This window comes from Eutrema salsugineum, unplaced genomic scaffold (assembly GCF_000478725.1).
Source record: "Eutrema salsugineum unplaced genomic scaffold, Eutsalg1_0 scaffold_4, whole genome shotgun sequence".
Taxonomy (NCBI): Eukaryota; Viridiplantae; Streptophyta; class Magnoliopsida; order Brassicales; family Brassicaceae; genus Eutrema; species Eutrema salsugineum.
In genome coordinates, this window is record NW_006256686.1 from 8,175,542 (window position 1) to 8,184,243 (window position 8,702).

An 8,702-nucleotide genomic window follows, 5' to 3' on the forward strand; every position below is an offset into this window, starting at 1 on the left:
CTTTGGGTGATTAATGTTGAGTCGTCTTTTCTATTAAAATTTGGTGTAGATCTTGACTCGATTGAGCCTTTTTTTCTAGTACTCTAATTGATGTCTTGCATCTAAATTTATAATTTTTAGCTTATTTTTACAAAATCCTCAATTAGAGATGTAGATGGGTCGGCCCGCATCCAAGTAACCCAACCGTTACAGTTTTTTTTTGGCGAACTGCACGGGCCGACCTATCGTGGGTTGCGGACGAGAAATATGTTCAAGCCCGCTCTGCATTATCCTACGGGTCAGTAGGTCAACCCGCAGGTCGAGAAAAAACCAAAAAGTATACATTATGATGTTCGATGCTACATTTTGATATAGAAGCTCAGATCTTAGTTCGATGTTTTGTTATTTCTGTAGGTCTAGTTCTTCTCCAAATTTACGAGTTCAGAAAATACACAAGTTCAACAAATATACAATTTTTTTTTTTTTAAAGAAGAAGCAAGTAACAGGTTTTAACCCAAATAAAATATACAAGTAATGGTCCTAATGGAAGAAGGAAAAATAAAAACCGCAAGAAGTTAACGTTGTGAAGCTTTTGCCGATTTGGAAAAAAAGACAATGGCATAACATAAAACTTCACCACTTTGTAATTTAGAGTTGTCATACCTCATAGGAAGCCAAATTGATACCCTCTTGAGTTCCTCAAAGTTTAATTGAATTTGGTAAATCGAAAAGTTGATGATGATGAAATAGACAAATTGATTGGAGTTCATGGTGTAAAAATCCACCTTAAGGCAGTTTTGATTCAATAAAAATGTTTACAATAATAAATATGGAGTTTATGGTGTAACTTTATCACAATCCATTTTTCAAAGAGCCTCAAGACTTTGCCAAAGTTTCGTTTTTTGCAAAACCCATCAATTCTGTTGCCGTAAGTGACAGAATTAGGTTTTAATCTTCGTTTCACCATTTCATGGTAGTAGAGTTCTGTGGCGGTGACATCACCAGCTTCCTTTAACCAATTTGGTGCAGAAAACTTTGTTTTGTGAAAAACGTTTCGTCTTTTGCAGTTTACCAAAACCCGCAAATTCGCAAAACTGTAACGGGTTAACCCAATAAACTCACAATCTGCAACGGATATAATCTGCTAAACCCACAAAATTATAGACACTCAATTATATGTCCAGGCCCGCCTTGCGGGTTGTGGCATCTATATCCTCAGTGATTTGGTTGACTTTGATATCTATAGCTGTATCTCTCTTGTATTATATAAAATTTATACGTAAAAGTATGCATGTAATGTATCACACCAGACGTGATTGTTATATGGTTTTAGTATTAATAAAATTAGCGAAGAAATATATATATATATATATATATATATATTATAAGCAAAGTAAAATTTTAGCTTTAAGCTCTCTTATTTAATTTAAGGGTGGCTAATTAACTTTTATCCCTCGTTAAATTTGTTTAAATTAATTTTTATAAAAAATATATAAAAAATCGAAAAAACTGGGTTACAATCGCAGGAAAAAAAAAATTTAGTTAACCCTAACTTCTGGATCATTCCTTTGCGATATAGTTTAGGTTCATACAGCATCGTATTTATTTAATATATTTTGTTATCTTTGCGTTAGTCTTTATTTTTAATTTGTATTTTTGTGTATTGTGTATTGCGTGATAATTAGTGATCTAACTCCATCGTTTTAATCTCTGTTATAGGAATTGCGTACGTTGATATTTGAGGCTGAGTTTAACTGATTTGGTTTTCTGCATTGTTAACAGTGATTTTCATGGCCTTGCTTTTTGGTATTGTTGTCCTTTTTTTGGCTTTTGTTTGTTTTTTTTGGGTATTGTTTTTGGTTTTTGTATTGAGTTAAAGTGCTTTCATTTTCAATTATTATTTTCTTAATTTAAGTTTTGTATTTTTTATAGGCGTTCGTCCTCTCCTCCTGAGAGGATTTCTTTTGTGTTGTGATATGGAAGCGAGAAGTTGTTTTGTTTGTGTTTTTATATTTGCTGTTTTAGCACACGTTTATTTAATAATAGTTGCATTGTTTTCTTACTGATTTGATTATTTAGTTCGTTGTTACTCAAACCTTTTTTCCATTTTAATGTCAAGGTATCCGATTGTGTTTACAGAGATTTTGTTTAAGTCTCTTTGCTTTTGTTTCTATTGTTTTGGTACGTTTGTCGTCGTCTTTTTATTTTTTATTTTTTGTAATTTCTAAAAGTGGTCGTGTTTGATTCTGAGTTTTTTAGTAATTTCTTTTGTGTTCTAGAATGGTGTCAAATGGTAAGTCTGTTTTTTTTCTGCGTTTTGCTTTTGTTTTTTTCGTTTGTTGCGGTTATACTGATTTTGATGGTTCAGATTACAAAAACTGCCCTCAAAATCTTAATGACCCACAGTTTAATGTCACGATTAGTTTGGTTTTTAAAACTGGTTGGTTGGATTGCTTCGTTCATGGTTAGTCTGGTTTGTTATATAGAAAAAATAGTTTGTTTGTCAGATTAGATATATTCAAATATTTCTGTTTAGCATATAAATTATACATATTAGTTAGCTTTAAAATCAAGTAACTTAAATTTGTATAAGTATCACATATGTTTTTATAGATAATAAATTAAATTTGTGATTTCACAGTGATAATGGAGATTTTAATATCATGTTGGTTTTTTTTAATAGAGATTTCTTTATTTTTAATATATTTTTTTAATCATAATATTAGAATTATGAAACTTTTTTTTAATTTATAATTTTGATATATACGAATAAAAATAATTTTTTAAATGCTGATGTGGATGCCTTGAAAATAATAGCTTTAACTATCATTAATAATAGCATAGTTTTAATTAACAATTTTTCCTATATTATTTTGTAATAACAATGTAATTTTATAATTTAGAAAAAAACTAATTTTAGTTATTGATGTGGAATAATAAAATTGACATTTTAAATCTTATATGGATGTCCTTAGAGGTATATAACTTCAACTTTTATATTTGTTTGTTAATAATATAATTTAAAAATTTAAATTTTTATTTTAATTTTAAATATTAATGTGGACCAATAGAATTGAACTTTTAAATCATATATGGACATTCTTAGAGGAATATAGCTTTAATTTTTTTTAGTAATAAATTTAGAAATCAAAACTGGAAAATTTCACATGAGACCCGTTGCGGCAATTGATTTTAGCCTCTTTTCTTTGTTTTGAGGCTTACCGAATGTATTCGGATGCTGCTTGGTCAGCTTATTGTTACTTTTGTGGTTCAGGTTGGGTTGTTAATTCAGATGCTATGTTATTTCAAAAAAAATTCTCAGATATCTGAGTCTTCTCCGCTATGTTCTTTTCTCTATTTTCAGTGTTTGGTTTTTCAAAAGTGTCGAGTATCAATCACTTGACATGTTTCTCGGATTGCTTGAAATTTATCATTCTTCTCAAATTTTGTGGCTAAGGTTTAGAGATTTTATGATTTTTTTTTCAATATTAAAGCGGCTTGTAGTGTCTTTGATTATATGTTCTTTCATTATATTCTTTATAATTGCTAATAATTCAACATATAGTTTAGTCATGTTTGTTCTTGTAGTGGCTTTGTTTATATCTTCTTTCATTATATTCTTTGTAATTTAGCTAATAGTTAAACATATAGTTTAGTCAAGTTAGTTCTTTTACATTGTAATGACTCATTTTTTAGTGAACCTTACGCTATCTTTTGTTTTTGTTTATTTTACATGGTTGCACACACAGAAAAAAATACTTAAAAATTATTATAATTATGTGATAAAAATATTGGATGCCAATGTAAGAGTCTCTAAATATGTGTGTATATATATAATTTAAATTAAAAATTTCCTATTTTAATATTAATTATTTTAGTTTTTCATTATTAATATCAATTTTGTATATAATTTTTTTGCTTTCAATAATTTTAAAAACAATAATAGAATTTGGAAAATTTTCAATTTTCAATGTTGAGGTGAACCAATAAAAAATTTATACAAACATTTTTCAATTTTCAATGTTGAGGTGGACCAATAAAAAAAATTATTGGACCAATAAACTTTCTTAATTTTTTTTTTCAGCAATAATATTACAATTTGAAAATTTTCTTTAATTTTAAATGTTGATATGGACCAATAACATTGATTTTTTTAAATCTTATATGGACACCTTCTTAATTTCTTTTATTGCTGTACAATTTGAAATTTTCCTTATTTTTGAATGTTGATGTGGACCAATTAAATTGCCCTTTTAAATTCTATGTGGATGCCTTGAGAAGCTTATAGCTTCAACTTTTATTAGTATAAGACTAGATTTTGCGTCTATGCTATGCGTGGGTATTTTGTTGATAAAAATGATCTACAATCAATTATATTTATTAAGATACAAATTTTATATATTAATATTTTAATAATATAATTAAATATTATAGTGTTACTATAATTTTTAGGTAAATTATGAGGTTTCAACCGTTTTTTAATCTATATACTATATATTTTTTTTCATAAACGTATTATTTGGTCAAAGACTTATAAGTTAATATATTCAAACCGACTAAAATTTTTACAAAATAATTAAATGCTACTATTTAATATATATAGTATTGACATGACGATAAAATATTATACATTCACTTCTTCAAATCAAGAAGATAATTCTTTTTCATAATTTTTACTTTCATTCCAATTATATATGTGATCATAAAAAATAATAAAACAATAAAATTTTAAATATATATATTTTTTTCTTATTTAACCAATACCATTTTGTGATCTATTAATTAAAAAAACAAAGTAATAAGTAAAAATTTTGCTTTGAAATTAATAGCAACTTTAAATTCGAAACCAAAAAATAGTTGAATATGAAATGATTAAAATCACACAAAATTTATGAACTAATTTTTTTTTTGTCAACTGGTTGTGTTAACTTTCAAATAATTTTTCAGTGATTATACATCATCTCTTCTAATAAGAATGAAAATTGTATTCAGTCTCATCATATTCATTGTCACTTCTTCTAATTATAATTAAATAGACAAAATTGGTATAATTTAATAAATATAAATTTAGAAAAATAAATAACAAACTGAATAACTCTAAACTAAAAACTTCTTCATTAATATATTGTAATTCCAAATCGAATATAAAAATGTATTTTTTCCAATCATTTTTACATAATATATTATATAATATTATAAATATGTTTTGTATATGTGACAGAAATTTAGATGTATATAAATCATAAATATTATTTATTTGAAATTCTACTTGAAAAGCCTTTAAATCAAGTAACTTAAACTTGTATAAGTAGTATACATTTTATATATATAAATAATAAATTTGTAACTAAAACAGTGATAATGGAGATTTTAATATCATGGTGGTTTATTTTTGTTGTTTATGGAGATTTTTTTTTAATTTTTTTAACCATAATATTTGGAAACTTTTTTAATTTTTAAATGTTGATGTGGATGCATTAAAAATAATATGGTTAAACTGTTATTAATAATAAAATAGTTTAAATTAAAAATTTTCCTATATTGTTTTGTATTACCAATATAATTTTATAATTTAGAAACTTTTTAAATTTTAATTATTGATGTGGACTAAAAACATTGACCTTTTAAATCTTATGTGGATGTCTTTGGAGGCATATAGCTTCAGCTTTTATTTTTCTATAAATATTTTTTGTTAACAATACAGTTTTAAAATTTGTAATTTTTTTAATTTTAAATATTGATATGAACCAATAGAATTGAAAATTTAATACCTATGTGGACACTCTTAGAAGTATATATCCTCAGGCTTTATTTGTAATATATTTAGATATTAACGCTGGAAGATCCCACACGAAACCCGTTGCGGCAAGTGATTTTGGTATCTCCTCCATGTTTTGAGGCTTACTGAATGTATTCTAATACTGTTTGGTTCAGCTAATTGTTATATTCGTGGTTCAGGTTGGGTTGCTAAATCCTTGTCAGATGCCATGTTATTCCAAAGATTTTCCTCGGATACTTCAGTCTCTTTCGCATTAATGTGGAACCTCTTTTTCTATTTTTAGTGCTTCGTTTTTCAAAATTTTTGGGTATCAATCACTTGACATGTTTTTCGGATTACTTGAACTTTATCATTCTTCTCAAATCCGGTAGCAAAACTTTAGAGATTTTACGGTCTCTTTTTCAATATTAAAGCGGCTTGTAGTGGCTTTGTTTATATCTCTTTCATCATATTCTTTTTAACAGGTGGGCCATAATTAAGCAACCAATCAATCTGAACATACGTAGGAAATCAATACTAATATTAAAATTTGGAAATTTTCATAATTTTAAATGATGCTGTGGATCAATAAAATTATGTTTTAAAATTTTATGTGAACACCCTAAAAAGCATATAGCTTCAACTTTTATTAGTATAAGATTTTAAAGAAAATACAATATTTTATTTTTGTATAAAAAGCCAACGATAAATATGATGGATTAAATATATCAGACTGATAATTTTTTTTTTTCTCAAACTCTAGCTTTACTGGAGAAACTATATATCAAATCTACGACTCTCATATTCTGAAGCAATGTCGTCTCCTTTATTTTCTAGAATAGCTCTATCGTTAAACTTAAAAAGAAACGCCGGACCCGGATCTAGGTAAGTAGTTAATTCAATAATATTTACATTATTTTTTTTCTTATAATAGATTTTAATGAAAATATTTTTCAGAAACGCTACTGACAATGCGGGAAATCGGAAGAACGTCCCGCACACTTCCTGCCAGATTTCTTTTGCCGGAAGACGGCTTATGATGGTAAGTAAATTAAAATTATTAATTTTTTTGTTTTCAAATAATTAACTCTTATTTCTCGATACTAATTAATTTTTTCATGTTGATGTTGTAAGTCGAAGATAACGGAGGAGAACTTCCTCCGATGACAAAGGTTTTCGCCGAGACGCATAAAAAGCGTAACGGCGAATTCACGAATCCTCGGGCGGAGGAGATCTACAACGCTGCCTGTGCGACGATCGGGGAGCGACAGACGCAGCTGACTCAGCAGGCGCGTCGAACGTCTCCGGGAGGTAGCTCGGTCCAATCGACCCCGGCGCTGACGGTGGCGGAGATGGACCAGATCTTCGAAGAGGTAAATTTAATTACTATATTTAATTAATTAATTTAACTTTAGTTTTAAATTGAATTTCTAACCATAATGTTTTTAAATTTTTGTAGGTTGCCCCAAAGAAAAAGAGGCGGGTATTAGGGATGGAGTCCATCCGTGATACCCCGAGAGCTACGGCGTCTGGTCACGTCCGGGTCCTGGATCCGGTTATCCGCCAGGAGATCGATCAGATGCGGACCCGTTACGAGACGAGGATCGACCAGCTCTACGGTCTCTTCGAGATCATGGGAGCCGGCAACCCGGTGCTCATGGCGCAGTTGGACAAGCTACGGGCTGATGGGGTTGTCGGTTCGTCTGCCGCCGGGTCATCCACTAGGACGCAACCGCCGGTGCAGACGGACGAGGAGATGTTCCGATCTCTCGGGGTTGAGCCTCCTAGAGCCGGAGATCAGGCGCCGGCGAAAGCATCAAACCAAAGATCCGGCAAGGAACACGTCCAGGACGATGGGCAGGAGGCCGATGACAGGATCGACGATTTAGATTTAGGTTTAGATTTAGAGCTGTAGGGTTTTTATGTAAATTACAATTAAGTTTAATTTCAAATTTTAATAAATTTTAAATTGTAAATTATTTTTTTAATTTAAATTTTAATTCGAATTAATTTTTTTTTTAATTTTCAATTATATTAAACGTCGTATAATCGTCGTAATAGCTTTATTAAAACCGTCGTACATTCGTCGTAAATATTACGACGAATTTACGACTAAAATTTACGACGACAAATACGACGATTATACGTCCGTGCTTTACGACGATTTTACGACGAAATGATTAAATACTTTACGATTGATTTACGACGATTAATGCGTCGTACATTTTACGACGATCTTACGTCGACCATTAACGACCACTTAACGACGGTCCAGGCGAAGACCAAGTCGACGCAATTCGATGTAAACTCGTCGTAAACTGTACGACGCATTTACGACGATTTTGTTTCCCTCGATGTTACGACGAAACGAAACCGTCGTATAATATACGACGGTTTTACGACGATTTGTCTATTACGACGATGACTTTACGACGATTACGAAATGACGACCATTTCGGCCGTTGTAAAATGATGTTTTTCTTGTAGTGATCGCTCTATGGACTTAAGCAGAGTCCACGGCAATGGAACCAAAGTTCAATGACTATGAAGAAGGTGAATTTTACTCACGGTGACCTTGATAGTTGCGTTTATGTGAAAAAACTTGCAGGTGGAGAGTAAATCTATATATTTCTCTATGTGGATGACATGCTTGTTACATCGAAAATAAGCAGGAGATAGATTCTCTCAAGAAACAGATGAATGAGGTCTTTGGTATGAAAGATTTGGGGAGTGCTAAGAAGATACTTGGCATGGAGAACAGTCGGAACAGGTCAAAATTCAAACTGGAGTTATCTCAGAAAGGATATGTTGAGAAGATTCTGAAGGTGTTTGGCATGGATCAGGCAAAGGCAGTGAAGACACCTCTCGGTGTTCATTTCAAGCTTAAATCAGCCAGCAAAGAGGAGCTAAAGGAGCAAGCTGAATATATGAGGACAGTTCCTTATGCAAATGCAGTAGGGAGTGT